General features: G+C 42.0%; 1 protein-coding gene across 2 annotated transcripts in view; it reads left to right on the forward strand.

Annotated features, from left to right (window-relative positions):
- Nucleotides 1–373: 373 nt before the first annotated feature.
- The window catches only part of USF3 (upstream transcription factor family member 3), a 43,724-nt gene continuing 25,521 nt past the window's right edge, over nt 374–18,576 (forward strand). For both annotated transcript variants that reach the window (XM_015129883.3, XM_028844612.2), the window contains exon 1: nt 374–646. The gene's annotated coding sequence lies outside the window, so the exon portion shown is untranslated. The remainder of the gene's footprint in view (nt 647–18,576) is intronic.

Below are 18,576 nucleotides of genomic sequence, written 5' to 3' on the forward strand. Positions count from 1 at the left end.
TCTCAAGGCGTCCCCTTTAAGGAACCAGGCCCACCTCTTTCCCATTCATCTACTGGCTTTCCTTCCTGTCCGTCACTCTACCTTTAAGAATATTTCCTGTTCCTTCAACCCAACTTGCACACCTCCGCCCCCCGGCCCTCCTCATTGGGCCGCCCGAACTCCGTTCACTCCTTGGTTTTCTCTCCGCCTCCTCCCGCCCTCTAAGCCTAGCGCTACGGTATTCTGTCTTCTTATTGGCTATCATGGCAGCGTTCCCGCAGCCTGATTGGCGGGCTGAGTGACAGAGGCGGGAGCGCGGCGCGCCCAGGGTAGGCTGTTCGCTTGCCGAGCTGCGGCCGCGGGAGGGGCGGGGAAGGGCGGGGGGAGGGGGGCTGGGAAAGTTGAGGCCGCGCTGCTGCCGGGTCTCCGGCCTTGAGGGCTCGGGCTCGCAGCGGCGGCGGTGGCCGTAAAAAGAGGCGGCGGGGGCGGGGGGAGAGGAGGGCCTGGGCCCGCGCTCCCCCAGCCCCGGAGGAGCAGGCGGCGGCCGCGGACGGAGAGATTCGTCCAGACGGTCAGACACTCCTGCCTTCCCCTCCTGGGATCATGACCCAGGCGGGGGTCTTCGCCGTCCCCGCCGCCACCGCGGCCGAGACCGCGCAGCCGGCGGGTAAGTGACTGCGGGAGGGGGCCACTGACAGCCGGGGCGGGGGGCGGGGGCCGGGGCTGCGGGGGCGGCTCCGGGGGGCGGCCCCGGGCTCAGCTCCACCCACCCCCTTCCTGCTCCCAGAGGCCAGGGCTGCGCTAAAGTGCGCCTCCTTCCTGGGGACCCCTGCGTGCAGCACCTCGTGGGGTGCCAGCGTCCGCGGCGTGCGCACCCCTCTTCTCCCGCCCGCCCTGTGTCCCCGGCTGCCAGGCCCGTGGGGGGCTCGCACTGCGCCCCAACTCGTAGATGCGCTCGGGGCGAGAGGGGCCCCACGCTGCCCTGAGTGCATAAAGAGCTGGGCAGCCAGGTTCACACCAGATGGCCTTTGCCCGCCTCCTTCACCTTTTCCTGTCTTCTTCATTCCCCTTCTTTGCTCGCCCTCTGAATTTCTTTCGTACCCGTTCGTCAGACTCATGTGGCTTGCTGTTTCCCTCTCACCTCTCTGTCGAAGTGTTAGGCTTGTGTTTTCTTTTTAGAAGGCTTTCTTTTGCTTTCTGAATAGAAGCAGTGCAAGTGAATGACCAACTCTTGAAATCTACTTTCTTGTATCCGGATGAAACATAAGATTCCTGGGCTCTTGTTCATGTTTACAATTTTGATAGTTGAATTCACCCCACTCGTTCTTGAAGCTTGTCCTCCCAACCCTCCCCGTTACATTGGGATATGGTCCTTTGCGTTTATTAACTTTATCTGGAAATAAGAGACTGCATAAACCAAAGTGCAGAATTTCAACTTCCGTTCTCATAACATTTTTACCATCAAGTAGATACAGTAACCTAACACCACACAAAACAAGACACTCGTGGCCAACTGTGTAGGTAAAGAAGACGTTTCCTTACCTATAAACAACGTACAGATTTCTTGAATAAATCTTACGGTGAGTAACGTGGATCCTGAAACATATTCAGGTTTGCTCTTTTGTAAAGAAAACCAAACAGACAAACTTACTTTTTAAAGGATCAACAGGCTGTCCTACTCTCCATTCACCTTGATGACTGTTTTCTCCCTCACAGGACTCTTGTTTAATAACATAGTATAGAGTTGTTGTTTGGGATACATGTGTTGTTTCTCTTTATACTCAAAGTATTTGTTACAAAATAAGTAAAATACATTGTAATGGCACTTCTGAAAGCAGAAGTAATGTATCCATGCAAGAATGAATACTTAATCTTAAAGCAGTTTTGCTTTAGTCTAAGCCAAGCTTGTCCAACCCGCGTCTGAGGATGGCTTTTAATGTAGCCCAAGACAAGAAGACAAATTCGCAAACTTTCTTTTATTTTTTTTTTGAGACGGAGTCTCGCTCTGTCGGCTAGGCTGGAGTGCAGTGGTGTTATCTCAGTTTACTGCAACCTCCGCCTCCTGGGTTCAAGCAATTCTCCTGCATCTGCCTCCTGAGTAGCTGGGATTACAGGCGCACGCCACCAGCCCAACTATTTTTTTTTTTTTTCCAGTAGAGACAGGGTTTCTCCGTGTTGGCCAGGCTGGTCTTACACTCCTGACCTCAGGTGATGCACCTGCTTCGGTTTCCGAAAATTCTGGGATTACAGGCATGAGCCGCCGCTCCCGGCCTCAAATTTGTAAAATTTCTTAAAACATTATGAGATTTTTGTGTGTGATATTTATTTATTTATTTATTGAAGCTCATCAGCTATCATTAGTGTTAGTGTATTTTATGGGTGGCCCAAAACAATTCTTCTTCCCAAGTGGCCCAGGGAAGTCAAAAGATTGGACACACCTGGTCTAAGCTAAAAGACTTAGATGTACGTAGGTATTGGGATCTCTCTGTATTTAGGAGTTTTGCAAAATCTGGAAGCAGCCTAGAACATTCTCTAATATAAAAGGAGTGCATTGCAGGGATATAAGAGCAGCTTAGAATTGAAGTACTTATTTGCTAGGTTAGTCGTCTATGGAACATCATGGAAGTAAAATTCTAAAGTTGTAGACCTTACACTCAATGAACCAGTCATGTATGAGAAATTGATGGGTACTTTTCCTATTTTCAGAGCTTAGCTTTGTCAACAAGGGAAAAGAAACACTAAGAAAACTGAGAATTTTTAACTCAGGTTAGAAGATAAGCTTCAACAGGTTATCAGCTCAAATTTGTTGCTTATAAACAGGGTCTTAAATCAATCTTGAGCCTTAGTCATATCTGTCATGCTTTACCTCTCTGTTCTCTAGCCCAGTGGTTCTCAATTCAGACTGTACATGAGCATCACCTTCTGTGTCTTTAAGTTTTAATGCCCAGGCCACTTCCCCCAGAAATTCTCTTATTTTTGATCTGGAGTAAAGCTCTGCCTTGGGCATATTTTTTAAAGCTCTCCAGGTGATTCTGTTCAGTAGCCCTGGCTAAGAACTCCCATGAGACTAGAACAGTGTCCAAAAGCTAAGCTTGTGTTCTGGGCTTTTCTAAATCAGGCTTCACTCATGTGTCCAACTTTCCCCCCACTGCTTTTGCTAAAGATGTTGACCTTTCTCAGGGTATGGACACCTTTACTCTATTCCTCCCTCCTGCCAACAATAGTTCTAATTACACTTTTATGAAAGTTTTCTGGGCAGCTTACTCTAGTTCTTAGTGATCGACTGCCTTTGAACTTCTATGCTACATGTTTAAAAGATTCTCTTTAGGCTTACAGTATGTGGCAGTTTAAGTTCTGTGTGTTTCATTGTTCTCAAATGTAATGATAAGGAATATTTTATTTTTCATCTCTTCTGCAGTGGTTTTCTTTAAGTTGGACTGGTTTGGTTTGGAACCCTTCTGACTCTTCCTGCAACCATAGTTTTAGGTTTGATTTCATCTGATGTATGTTAGTAGCTTCCTCATACCTTAACTAGCACTGAATTCATGTATAGACATCTATAGACATCTGGTTTTTTTTTTTTCATATCTTTTCTTGATTTCATTAGTAGGTTATTTATCTTCCATGGCCCCATAACAGTTTGTACTTGTTTCTGTGTTAGCACTTAGCACATTGCCATAAGTATGTGTTTTCGTGCCTTCCCCACCATACTGCTAACCAGGGCCTCCATGTTGAGCAACTCCAGGGGGTACCATTCACATATTCTTGAATACCATTGCAACATGGCAGAAATAGAGCTCCACCAACATAGGAACTGTTTTATCTTTGTATTCTTAGGACCTAACATTGCATTTGTGATTACTAGGCGGTTAATAAATGTTCTTGAATGAGTAAATGACTGCCATGTTATATATTATAAAAAGATAGCCATATACATCTTGAACATAAGTTGATTTGGCATCAATTGATTTTGCTATTAACTATTTTATGTCCTATACTCCCATTATAGATTTGTTAAAGGTTAGTAGAATCTAAGTGATTGTAGTTGTGACAGACCCCTTAAATATGTAAACTTCCTTCCATTATGCACAGGCATATATGTGTCTTGAGTCTTTTACTCTGTGCTGTAAAGGTGTACACTTATTATTCATAAAATACTTATGGAACTCTTGCTAAGAGAAACGTGGTTAACTGTCCAATTGGATAATTTTTCTTTTTCTTATTAAAATTTCCATATGGGGACAACTGCACTACTTCAGAAGGCCGGATCTTTTAATTAGATCAGTAGGGCATAATAAGTTGTTTCTATTAGTGTGCTAATACTGTGTTTTTAATTCAGTTCACCAAGTATTTATTGGGTATTTACTATGTGCCCAACGCTGTTAGGTGCTAAAGAGAATACAGAAATAGTAAGTGGTGGTCTCGGCTCATAAGAACTTTTTAGACTTATTGGGAGGATTGTTTAAGGAACTCAATGGAGTATTCATTAGATGCCAAATTAAACATAAGTACGTAAAATATATGATGTAATGATTAATACAAAAAAAAGGAAAGATAAGATTTTCTTTCAGCAGACATTTATTACTCAATTACTGAGTGCTAATTGTTGAGGATACAAACATGAAATTTATTATAGTCTGGTGGTGAAAACTAGTAAGTATACAGATTGTATTTCATGTTAAGACATTGTGGAGTATTAGGATGTTTGGGAGTATGAAGAAGGGTTTTAGTCTAACCTCTAAGGCAGGGGTCCCCAAATGGCCTATTAGGAACCAGGCCGCACAGCAGGAGATGAGCTACCCTCCTGTCAGATCAGTGGTAGTATTAGATTTTCATAGGAGCGCGAGCCCTATTTTGAACCACACATGCAAAGGATCTAGGTTGCGCGTTCCTTATGAGAATCTAATGCGTGAGATAGATGGAACAGTTTCATCCCAAAACCATCCGCTGCACTCCCTGTCCGTGGGAAAATTGTCTTCCACGAAACCAGTCCCTGGTGCCAAAAAGGTTGGGACCACTGCTCTAGGGGTCAGAGAAAGCTTTAAAGAGGATAATGAAGAGTTCTCAGGAATTCCATAAACAGCAGAAACCAAAGTGAAGGAGACAGGGAGAAGAAATTTGTGGTGTCACTACTATCTACCTTTGTGTCAATTGAGGGACCAATTTCTCTTTGATTATAAACCATAGAAATTGAATTTGGCTAACTTAAGCAGCAAATGGATACTGGATAAACTCACAGAAAGAAAGGAAGATAGAATACTGAAGCCTTGGGAAGGCCAGGAAAACAGAAGCTCCCAGGATCACAAGGATCTATGGGGCTAACTCAGCCTCAGCAAGCTTTCCTGCTTGTGCAGGGAGTCTTCTTAGTTAGCCGCATGCCCACCCCAGAGGTGAGCCCGTGTTTGATGGTCCCATCAGATTTCAGGAATGGGACAGAGAAGATCTCCAAAGCAAAGGCAGGATATTATTGTCAGAAGGCCAAAACAACAGATTTCTTACAAAGTTTGTTGGATTTGGCAGTGCAGAAGTCTTTTGGTGAGCTTGGTGTAAGCAGTTTTAGGAATAAAAGTCAGGTAACAGCTGGTTGAAGAGTGAATAGGAAGTGAGGAAGGGCGGGTAGTAAGTATAAACAACTTGTTCAAGAAGACTGGTGGTTGGAAGGAAGAATGGGGACACCTATAGGGAGTTGCAAGATCAGGAGAAAAATCATTTTAGGTTTTTACATAGAAAACATTGAATAAGGATTTATTTTTATTTTTGTTGAGATGGGGTCTCACTCTGTCTCACGGGCTGGAGTGCAGTGGTGCAGTCTTGGCTCCCTGGAACCTCCGCCTCCTGGGCTCAAGCCATCCTCCCACCTCAGGCTCCTGGTTAGCTGGGATTACAGGTTTGCAGCACCATGCCTGGCTAATTTTTGGTATTTTTGGTAGAGATGGCGTTTTGCTTTGTTTCCCAGGCTGATCTCAAACTCCTGAGCTCAAGTGATCCACCTCCCTTGGCCTCTCAGGGTGCTGGGATTACAGGTGTGAGCCACTGTGCCTGGCCCTGAATAAGGATATTTTTAATGGAAAAGTACAAAGAGGGAAGGAGGGATTAATAATATATGAAAGAAAAGGGATATTCTATAAGAAGTTTACTAAGTAGTGAGAGTGATAGAGTCCATAGTATAGGTAGAGGGTTTAGTTTTGCTAGAAATATTAGGAAAGATTTTATAGAGGAGGATAGACTTGCTCCGGACTTTAAAGGGTTAGTAGGATTTGGATAAACAGAGCAAAGTGGAAAGGTCCTTTCAGTGGGAAAATGGCATGGATTTAGCACAAAGTGAACTAGCTGATAAGGTGCACAGGGATAAACCTGTCTGAATTGAAGAGGAGGGAAGGGTAGATGGCATGGTTAGCTAGAAAACCCTCCTTTTATGTGTGTTGTGCTAGGTGGAAGTGGGTAGGTGAGACCTGCCAGTGAAGAAGGTACAGTCATGAATGCCAAGACCTGGAGTTTGGATGTGATGCAGTAGATCATGGAAAATAGTACTGTAGATTCTGAAGCAGGAGAGGACATGGTAAATGTGCCGAATTGAAAAGACTGTAAGACATTGGGGCATAAACTCCATCAAATGGGAGAAAGGCTGAGGGCAATAACAAAGACTGCCTAAGGCCAGACATGTGTAAAATGGGGCCTAATCTAAGGTGGTCATAACAAAGGGGAAGAGATGAGCATTATGAAAATAATTGATAGGATTTGGTGAGAAGATATGAAGATTATTTTTGGGTCTAGAGCCAGGTTAAACTTTTGGTGTCATTGATAAAATGGAGAACTTGGAAATACATATCTTAAGAGAAAAGGGAATTTAACACATTCCAAACAGACTTGTTAATTTGTTCAAAATGCAATGTTCTGAAGAGAGATTTGGAGCAAAGTTAGAGTTGAAAGGTAGCTTTCTTACAAAAACATAAAGGCTTTTACACAGAAACAGTTTGGACCTTTGTAGGGAAAAAGCAAACCTGAAAAAGAGAAGAGAGCGTTGAACCTTGGAACTCAAAGGAGAAAGAAAAGTGTCCATGTTAGAGAAAGAGGATGCATAATAGGAGAGGAGAAAGACAACCTAGGAGAGAGAATTTCAAGAAAGAGAGAGATCAGCAGCCTCAAATCCTGCCAAGAGGGAAATCATCTATGATTGGTGAAAAATAGCCCCTGACCTCCAAGGAAGCAGCTGTGGTTGGCTGGAGCAGCCAGAAGGTTTAGGAGACACTGGCCAAGTTGGAGAGGTGAGAAGTTTCACAGGAACATGGGGAGAGAAATAGACTTGTAGGCAGAAAAGGCAGTAAATTCTTGTTTAACATGCGGAAAATCCTTGCATTTTGGAAGGAGAGATGGTTAAGAGAGAAAATAAAGTGCTAAAGAGAAAAGAATCAAATATAAAGTCCCTTTTCTTAGATCAAATAATTAAGAAGTCCTGGAGGCCTGAAATGATATATTTATAGATTTATAGGATTTATGGTAAATGTAGAATCCAGTTAAGGAACTTGGACCAGATGACTTGGCTTCTATCTTCTCAGTAAATTAAGGAGGAAATGGAAGAAAGACAACTAACATGTATTGAGCACCTGCTATGTACCAGGCACTTTGCTAGATCCATAAAATGTATCATCATGTAAACTCGTAACAGTCCTCTGAGAAGCTGGTGAGACTCTCCCAGTTTTAAATGTGAGGATGCTGAGACTCTAAAGGGTACTTATTTCAAAATCAGATAGCCAGTACCTGCCAGCTTTGAGATGTGATCCTAAGTCTGACATCAAAGGCTTTTTCTATTTACTATACAATTTCATTCATTGATGTGAGGTGAAGGGTACGTGGCGGCTTAACAGCATCTGTATTTTTATTTTTATTTTTTTTGAGACAGAGTCTCGCTCTGTCACCCAGGCTGGAGTGCAGTGGCACAATCTCGGCTCACTGCAAGCTCCGCCTCCTGGGTTCACGCCATTCTCCTGCCTCAGCCTCCCGAGTAGCTGGGACTACAGGCACCCCCCCCACCACGCCCGAATAATTTTTTTTGTATTTTCAGTAGAGACAGGGTTTCACCATGTTAGCCAGGATGGTCTCGATCTCCTGACCTCGTGATCTGCCCACCTCAGCCTCCCAGAGTGCTGGGATTACAGGTGTGAGCCACCACGCCCGACCAGCATCTGTATTAATGACCTCAGTGGCTGTGCTTTGGAATCATTTCAGGAGTTTTGAAAAATTCTTGCACCTCACCTCAGTCACTCATTCCTTCATTCAACAAATACTTGTTGATTACTCACTTATGTGCCTAGCATGATTCTAGGCACTTAGAGTACATCGGTGAATGAAACACACTCAAATACCTGCCCTCAAGAACACTATATCCTGTATACCGAACCAGTCTCTGGAAACGAATTCTGGTGATTCTGATGAGTATTCAGTTTTCAGAACCACTGCTCTAGGAGTAATTGATGAGAGACAGACTAGGTTTGCTGAGTGTGAATTCAAAATGGGCCTTCTGGCCAGGTGCGGTGGCTCATGCCTGTAATCCCAGCACTTAGGGAGGCCAAGGTGGGCGGATCACAAGGTTGGGAGTTCGAGACCAGCCTGGCCAACATGGTGAAACCCTGTCTCTACTAAATATACAAAAAATTAGCCGGGCGTGGTGGTGAGTGCCTGTAATCCCAGCCACTTGGGAGGCTGAGGCCTTAGGAGAATCACTTTAACTCGGGAGGTAGAGGTTGCATAGAGCCGAGATCACGTGATTGCACTCCAGCTTGGGAGACAGGGCGAGAGTCCGTCTCAAAAAAAAAAAAAAAAAAGATGGGGGGGCCTTCCCTGCAGATGGCACTGAGGGCCATTCAGTAACAGAGGAGAAAACATTACTGGTAGGTGATCATAGATCAAGAAACTAGCCTAAGACCAAGGAGTTAAACTTTGAATTAGCTGACCCTGGAGTCAGTTTTACAGTTATACTACAAAGCAAACTTATTAATGATTATAATAATATTTTACATTTGTATAAATTTAGCTATACTAGTTTCAGAAGACCATCGTTCGTTCAATAAGCATTTGAGTTACACATTGTGCGTGTATTGTGCTAAGCCCTTCGGATAAAAGAACAAAGTTGTTCTTGCCTTAAAGGACCTTGGATGTGTATGATGTCAGTTGATCCTTAAAAGGACTATGAGGAGTGGAGTTAGCATTCTGGAACCAATTTATATGGCTATTAGGTTTGAGGAAATTAGTAAAAGTAATTGTAGATATTGGGAGCCAGATTTCTCACTGTCAGAAAGATATTACAAATAAGCAGGGGGGAAGACTATACTGAGCCCTGTGGTGCTAGATTAGAATCAGAGATGTAAGTATAAACTCATGCTTATTTTAATATAAATACAGATAGATACAGAGGCAAATGTAGATCTATGTCTATACATGGGTTAATAGACATACATTATAGCTGTGTCTGCTGAGAAGGCCTGGAAGTAGTGATACCCCAGTAGCAATGAGAACAGGCAGCACCTAGATCTTGGTTTCTAAATTCCATTCTCCAATGAAAGGAACAAAAATTCCTTGAATGGAAAGCTGATTCTAAGAGTGGGGCAGGGGAAACACAAGATGAGCCTGGAGTATCTTGTAGTACCAAAAAGTAAGGAAGTGCTAGAAAGGGGGGGTGTGTGTGTGCGCGCACGCGCGCGCCCGTGTGTGCATAAAGGGCACAACAGCTAATCCAAAAGAGCACCCAATGGCCAATGTGTGGACAATTTGAACAACATATTAACCCTAGCATTGAATTGTGATCTGAAGAATACAATGAATCTCCATGAGTCCATCCTGATATAAATAAATTATTGAATAAATAAATAGGGGAGAAGTGACAGATCTTCCTTGCAGAATAATTATAAATATATTTACATAATCCTTTTTCTAAGAGGTAGAGATTAATTCTCCTCACTTTGAGTGTGGGCTAGACTTAGTATTCACTTCCAAAAAATAAAGGACAAAAAGGGGAAAATCGTAATATAGAAATAGATACTTGAATAGTGTTAACAGGAAATTTAAGGAGGAAAAGAGTACTTCTTTTCACAACTCCTTCGGTATGATCTGAGTAGATCAATACAAGCATATTTCATTTGCATAATGAAAAAATCTAGTTAAGTAACAAAAAGAATAAGAAAGTAGGAAAATAAGAATTACTGTAATTATTGTTGAAAAGCTGGGAAAGATGTCATGTATAGATCACAAGCACTGAGGAGGGGATGAGGCAGAGCAAGATGGCTGAATAGAACCCTCCAGCAATTGCCCGCATGCTGCAGAACAACTATCCACATAAGAACCAAATATCAGGTGGCCAGGCACTGTGCCTCACACCTGTAATACTGGCAGGTTGGGAGGTTGAGGTGGAGGATTGCTTAAGGCCAGGAGTTTGAGACCAGTTTGCTCTACATAGTGAGACCCTGTCTCTACAAAGAAAACAAAATCGGGTAAGTGATCACAGTACCTAGTTTTAGCATCATATCAAGGAAGGAGACACTGAAGAGGGTAGGAAAGACAGCCTTGAATTGCCTACACCACCCTTTCCCCCTCCTCCAGCCATGCAGAGAGAATCTCTGTGCTTGCGGGAGGGAGAGCAAAGTGACTGTGCAACTTTTCATTGGAATTCAGTGCTGCTCTGTCACAGTGGAAAGCAGCGCAGGGCAGAATTGAGCTGATGCCCACAGAGGGAGCATTCAGACCAGCCCTTGCCAGAGGGGAGTCTTCCATCCTATCAGTTGGAACACGAGTTCCAGCTAGCCCCACCACTGAGGGCTAAAGTGCTCTGGTGTTCTAAATGAACTTGAAAGGCAGTCTAGGCCACAAGGCCTGCAATTCCTGTGCAAGTCCTAGTGCTGCAATGGGCTTGGAACCAGTGAACATGGGGTGCACACGACCTAGTGAAATACTAGGTGGAGTGGCCAAAGGAGTGCTTGCATCACCACTCCTCCAACTCCAGACATCACAGCTTGCAGCTCCAGGAGAAGAGGGAAAAGTAAAGAGGATTTTGTCTTGCAACTTGGATTCCAGCTCAGCCACAGTAAAATAAAGCCCCCATTCTAGACTATAGCTTCTGGATGACAATTCTAGACCAACCCTGTGCCAGAAGGGAACCCACTGCCCTAAAGAGAAGGCTACACTCCTGGCAGAATTCACCACCTGCTGACTAAAGAGCCATTGGGTTTTGAATAAACATCAGCAGTAGCCAGGCAGTAGTTGCTGTGGGCCCTGGGCAAGACCCAAAACTGCTGATTTCAGGTGTAACCCAGCACATTTCTCATCTGTGGTGGCCATCAGGAGAGACTCCTGCTTGAGAAAAGGAGAGGGAAGAATAAAGAGGATTTTGTTTTATAACTCAGGTACCAGCTCAGCCACAATAAAATAAAGCACCAAGTAGATTCCTGGAGATTCCAGGCTTTGGCTCCTGGAGTGCATTTCTAGACCCCCCACTGGGCCAGAATGGAACCCACGACCCTGAAGGGAGAGACCCAGTCCTGGCAGGATTCATCATCTGCTCAGTAAAGAGCCCCTGGGCTTGAATAAACATCAGTGATAGTCAGGAGATAGTTGCCACAGGCCTTGGGCAAAACCCAATACTGTACTGGCTTCAGGTGTGTCCCAGCAGTCTCAGTGGGTTTATCCACAGGAGCGTTGCATGACTCCACCCCCAACTCCAGGCAACTCAGCATGAAGAAAGAGACTCCATTTGCTTGGGGGGAAGTAGAGGAAGAGAACAAGAGATTCCGCTTGATATGTTAGGGAATTCTGGATCTTTCTCAAGACCACTAAAGTGGTACCTTTGCAGAAGTCACAGCATTACTGGACTTGGGAGTGCCCCCTAATGTACATATGGTTGCAGTGACCAAAGACTTAGATTACAACACTTATTTCCTGTTGAATAACTTAGAAAGCCTTCTGAAGAAGTATGGGTACAAACAAGCCAGACAAAACAAACTGGAATAAATATCTAACTTTTCAGTGCACAAACATTGACAAACATCCACAAGCATCAAGGCCATCCAAGAAAACATGACCTCACTGAATGAACTAAATAAGGCACCAGTGACCAATTCCAGAGTGGCAGAGATATCTGACTTTTGAGACAGAGCATTCAAAATAGCTGTTTTGAAGAAGCTTAACAAAATCCCAGATAACACAGAGAAGAAATTCAGAATCCTATCAGGTAAATTTAACAAAGATATTAAAATAATTAAAAAGAATCAAGCAGAAATTCTGGAGGTGAAAAATTCAGTAGACAAACTAAAGAATGTATCAGTCTCTCAACAGTAGAATGGATCAAGCAGAAGAAAGAATGAGTGAGCTTGAAGACAGGCTATATGAAAATACTCGGAGGAGGCAAAAGAAAAAAATACGAAGCATGCCTACAGGATTTAGAAAACAGCTTCAAAAGGGGAAATCTAAGAGTTATTGGTCTTAAAGAGGAAGTGGAGAGAGAGATTGAGGTAGAAAGTTTATTCAAAGAGATAATATTGGAGAAATTTCCAAATCTAGAGAAAGATACCAGTATTCAAGTCTAAGGAGGTTATAGATCACCAAGAAAAATTAAAGAAGACTACCTCAAGACAGGTAATAATCACACTCCCAAAGGTCAAGGATAAAAAAGGATCCTAAAAGCAGCAAGGGAAAGAAAAAAATAACATATAAAGCATTTCCGGTATGTTTGGCCACAGATTTCTCAGTGGAAACCTTACAGACCGGAAGAGAGTCAGATGACATATTTAAAGTGCTGAAAGAAAAAGACTTTTATCCTAGAATATTATATCCAGTGAAAATACACTTCAAACATCAAGAGGAAATAAAGACTTTCTCAGACAAACAAAAGCTGAGGGATTTTGTCAACACCAGACCTGTCCTACAAGAAATGCTGAAGGGAATTCTTCAGCCTGAAAGAAAAAGATGTTAACAAGCAATAAGAAATTGTCTGAAGGTATGTGGTAACAGTAAATACGTAGACAAATACAGAATATTTTAACACTATAGTGTGTAAGCTACTCATGTCTTGAGTAGGAAGACTAAAAGACAAATCTATCAAAAATAATAACTACAACATTTTAAAAGGTAGTGTAATAAGATATAAGTAGAAACATCAGAAGGTTAAAAAGCAGGGGATGGGCCAGGCATGGTGGGTCACGCCTGTAATCTCAGCACTTTGGGAGGCCAAGGTGGGTGGATCACGAGGTCAAGAGATCAAGACCATCCTGGCCAACATAGTGAAACCCCGTCTCTACTAAAAATATAAAAATCAGCTGGGCTGGGCATGGTGGCACATGCCTGTAGTCCCACCTACTCAGGCGGCTGAAGCAGGAGAATTGCTTGAACCTGGGAGGTGGAGGTTGCAGTAAGCTGAGATCACACCACTGTACTCCAGCCTGGCAACAGAGTGAGACTCCATCTCAAAAAAAAAAAAAAAAAAAAAAAAAAAAAAAAAAAAAAAAAAAAACGGGATGAAATTTAAGTGTAGAGTTTTGTATCTGATGTAAAAAAAAAAAAAAAAATTCAGATTTTCTGTTTACTCTTATGTTCATGAAGTAAACTATAGTTTTTAAAACCAGATAATAGTTTTTATACATAAAAACTAGAGTTTTTATCAGTTTTCTCTTGGCTAGTTTGTTTTTGCAATCAGAGTTAGATTGTCATTAGTCAAAATAGTGGGTTATGAGATGTTATTTGCAAGCCTCATGGTAACCTCAAGTCAAAAAAATACAATAAATACACAAAATGTATAAAGCAAGAAATTAAAACATACCACCAGAGAAAAACACTGACATGAGAAGGAAGAGAAGACCATAAAACAACCAGAAAACAGAAAACAAAATGGCGGGAGTAAGTTTTTACCTATCAATAATAATATTGAATGTAAATGGGCTAAACGCTCCAATCCAAAGACATAGAGTGGCTGAATGGATTAAAGAGGAAGAAGAAGAAGAAGAAAAAACCCCAATGATCTGTTTCCTACAACAAACGCACTTCTCTTATAAAGACACACACACATAGACTGAAAATAAAGGGATGGAAAAGATATACCATAGAAATGGAAACCAAAATAAGAGCAGGAGTAGCTATACTTACATCAAATAAAATAGATTTCAAGACAAAAACTATAAAAAGAGACAACATCATTATATAATTTTAAAGGGAACATTTCAGCAAGAGGATATAACAACTGTAAATATATATGCACCCAATAGGGGAGCACCCAGATATATAAAGTAAATATTATTATATCAAAAAGAGAGATAGACCCCGATACAATAATAGTTGGAGACTTCAACACTTCACTTTCAGCATTGGACAGATTATTCAGACAGAAAATCAATAAACATTAGACTTAATTTGCACTATTGACCAAATGGACTTAATAGATATTTATAGAACATTTCATCCAGCAGCTGCAGAATGTACAGTTTTCTCCTCAGCACATGGATCATTCTCAAGGATAGATCCTATGTTAGGCCACAAAGCAAGTGGTGTTTTTTTGTTTGTTTGTTTTGGTTTGGTTTTGTTTTGTTTTGCAAGACAGGGTCTCACTCTGTCGCCCAAGCTGAAGTGCAGTGGCATGATCATGGCTCATTGCAACCTCGACTTCCCAGGCTTAAGTGATTCTTCCACCTCAGTCTCTGCAGTATTTGGGACTACAGGCACATGCCACCTATCTGGATACTTTTTTCTATTTTTTGTAGAGATAGGGTCTCACTATATTGCCTAGGCTGGTCTTGAACTCCTAGGTTCAAGCAGTCCTCCCACTTCTGCCTCCCAAAGTGATGGGATTACAGGTATGAGCCACTGTGCCTGGACAAAGTCTTAAAACATTTTTAGGTGGGCTTCGCTGGTGGCTTACGCCTGTAATCCCAGGACTTTGGGGGGCTGAGGCGGGTGGATCACAAGGTCAAGAGTTCAAGACCAACGTGGCCAAGATGGTGAAACCCCGTCTCTAGTAAAAATGCAAAAAAATTAGCCAGGCATGGTGGTGGGCATCTGTAATCCCAGCTACTTGGGAGGCTGAGGGAGAGAATTGCTTGAACCCAGGAGGTGGAGGTTGCAGTGAGCTGAGATCGCATCACTGCGCTCCAGCCTGGGTGACGGAGTAAGACTCCATCTCAAAAAACAAAAAATTGAAATTGAAATAATCTTGCTGAGTGTGACAGCTCATGCCTAATCCCAGCACTCTGGGAGGCTGAGGCGGGCGGCTCACCGAAGTCAGGAGCTTGAGACCAACCTGGCCAACATGGCAAAACCCCGTCTGTACTAAAAGTCCGAAAAAAAAAAAGAAGAAAAGAAAGCCAGGCATGGTGGTGAAATAATATCAAGTATCTTCTCTGATCACAGTGGAATAACGCTATAATCAATAATAAGAGAAACTTCGGAAACTATGTGAATATAGGAAAATTAAACAATATGCTCCTGAGTGATCAGTGGGTCAATAAACAAATTAAGAAGGAAATTAAAAAATTCCTTAAACGAAAATGGAAACACAGCATACAAAACCCTATGGGATACAGCAAAAGTGGTAATAAGATGAAAGCACCCACATCAAAAAAGTAGAAAAACTTCAGACTGGCCATAATGGCTCATGCTTGTAATCCCAGCGCTTTGGGAGGTCGAGGCAGGCAGATCACCTGGGGTTAGGAGTTCAAGACCAGCCTGGCCAACATGGTGAAACCGCGTCTCTACTAAAAACTACAAAAATTAGCCAGGCGTGCTGGTGGGTGCCTGTAATCCCAGTTACTCGGGAGGCTGAGGTAGGGAGAATTGCTTGAACCTGCAAGGTGCAGGTTGCAGTGAGCCAAGATCACACTACTGCACTCCAGCCTGGGTGACAGAGTGAGACTCTATCTCAAAAATAAAAATAAAAAGTAGAAAAACTTCAAATAAAGAACCTAACAGTACATCTTAAGAAACTAGAGAAGCAGTATCAAAGCAAACTCAAAAGTGTGGAAGAAATTAAGTAAAGATCAGAGCAGAAATAAGTGAAATTGAAATGAAAACAAAAACAATAAAATAGATTGACAAAACAAAACCTTTTTTTTTTTGTTTGGAGACAGAGTCTCACTCTGTCACTCAGACTGGAGTGGCGGGTGATCTTGGCTCACTGCAACCTCCGCCTCCTGGGTTCAAGTGATTCTCCTGCCTCAGCCTTAAATTACAGGCATGTGCCACCACACCCGGTGAATTTTTATGTTTTTAGTATAGACAGGGTTTTGCCACGTTGGCCAGGCTGGTCTTAAACTCCTCACCTCAAGTGATATGCCTCCCTCGGCCTCTCAAAGTGCTGGGATTACAAGTGTGAGCTACCGTAACCTGGCCAAAAAGTTTGTTTTTTGAAAAGATAAACAAAATCCACAAACCAAGACAAAAAGAGAGGAGACCCAAATAAAATAAAAAATGAAATAGACATACAGTGGATACCACAGAAATTCAAAGGATCATTACAGACTACTATAAGCAACTATATGCCAATAAATTGGAAAACCTAGAAGAAATAAATTCCTGGACACATACAACCTACCAAAATTGAACCATGAAGAAGTCCAAAACCTAAGTATACCAATAACAAGTAATGATATCAAAGTCATAATTAAAAGTCTCCCAGCAAAGAAAAGCCCAGGACCCAATAACTTCACTGCGGAATTCTACCAAACATCTAAAGAAGAACTAATACCAGTCCTGTGGAAACTATTAAGAAAAATAGAGGAGGAGGGAATACTTCAAACTCATTCTATGAAGCCAGTGTTACCCTGATACCAAACCAAAGACACATCAGTAAAAGAAAACTACAGGCCAATATCTGTGGCGAAAATTGATGCATCCTTGATCCTCCACTGCACTCCAAACTGGGCAACAAGAGCGAAACTCTGTTTCAAAAAAAAAAAAAAAAAGAAAGAAAGAAAGAAAGAAAGAAAAACAGATAAACAAACTCTGTTACAAATTCACATGCAGTTGTATATTTATACTCAGCAATAAAAATGAACAAATTACTAGATGAATTCAATAAAAATGAACAAACTACTAGATGAATTTCAGAAACATTATACTTAATGAAAGCTTTACACAAAAGAATTCCCAACCAGTATATTTGTATGAAGTTTTATGGTGAAAAAATTTAGGATAGGGTTTGCTTCTGGAGTAGGGGAAGGGATTGACTTGAAAGGGTCATGAAATAACTTTCTCAGGCTGGGCACGGTGGCTCACGCCTGTAATCCCAGCACTTTGGGACGCCAAGATGGGTGGGTTGCTTGAGGTCAGGAGTTTGAGACCAGGTTGGCCAACATAGTGAAACCCCATCTCTACTAAAAATACAAAAATTAGCTGGATATGGTGGCGGGTGCCTGTAATCCCAGCTACTAGGGAGGCTGAGGCAGGAGAATTGCTTGAACTCAGGAGGCAGAGGTTGCAGTGAACAGAGATTGTGCCACTGCACTCCAGCCTGGGCAACAGAGCGAGACTCCGTCTCAAAAAAAAAAAGAACTTTCTCTGGTGATAATGTTCTGTACCTTGATGGGGTTGGGTCATGCAGTTGTGTGCATTCGTCAGAAACCATTGAATATTATACATAAGATTTATGCAATTTATTATATGTAAGGTTTACCTCAAGGAAGAAAGTTTTGAAAAATACGATTTTGATGCAGGTTATCTGAGTACCACACTGGGTTTGACTAACGTCAGGAATAGTTCTTCCATAAAAGCATAATTCAGAGATTACTAATGTAATTCTTTGGCATTCAGAAACTAATGCAGCCAAAATATTAATGGAACCAGGTGCAGTGGCTCCGAGCACTTTGGAAGACTGAGACAGCAGGATCACTTGAGGCCAGGAGTTAAGAGAGAGAGACCAGCCTGGACAGCATAGCGAGAGCCCATCTCTACAAAAAATTAGCTGGGAATAGTGATGTGTGCCTGTATTCCTAGCTACTTAGGAGGCTGAGGTGGGAGGATCACCTGAGCCCAGGAGTTTCAGGCTGCAGTGAGCTGTGATCATGCCACTGCACACCAGCCTGGATGACAAAGCAAAATCCTTTCTCTAAAAACATTTTTAAAAATTAAAAAAAATTTTTAATGACACTTTAAATATTTTAAAGTGTGTATTTGTATTTAGTTATGTAAATATATTTAAAATGTAATTTCTTTATTAATAAGCTAATTATTAAGTGGACAGGGATTTATGAAAATATTGTATAGTTACTTTCCATAGATGCTCTTTTTTTTAGCATCAGGAATGCAATTTTAATAGCATGAACATTGGACCTCTAAATAATTTTACATTGAGATGGATATTCATAATGGCATTTGGTAAATGGGATGATTTTGATTTACAGTTGTATTCCTCTTTCAGTTAAATTCCTGGCTTTCACCTGAGTGCAAAGAATGTTTACTTATGTGATAGACCCTTAGTGTCATTGACTTTCTAAGATTTTAGATACTGGTTATTATGGACTGAGCCCAGAAAAAAAAAAAAAAGATTCTAGATGTTTAGACAGCTAGAACTTTTACTTTATGTCCCTTAATTATATGTGAAATTATCTGCAGACTTTCAAAAGGGCTGTA

Source organism: Macaca mulatta, chromosome 2 (genome assembly GCF_049350105.2).
Source record: "Macaca mulatta isolate MMU2019108-1 chromosome 2, T2T-MMU8v2.0, whole genome shotgun sequence".
Taxonomy (NCBI): Eukaryota; Metazoa; Chordata; class Mammalia; order Primates; family Cercopithecidae; genus Macaca; species Macaca mulatta.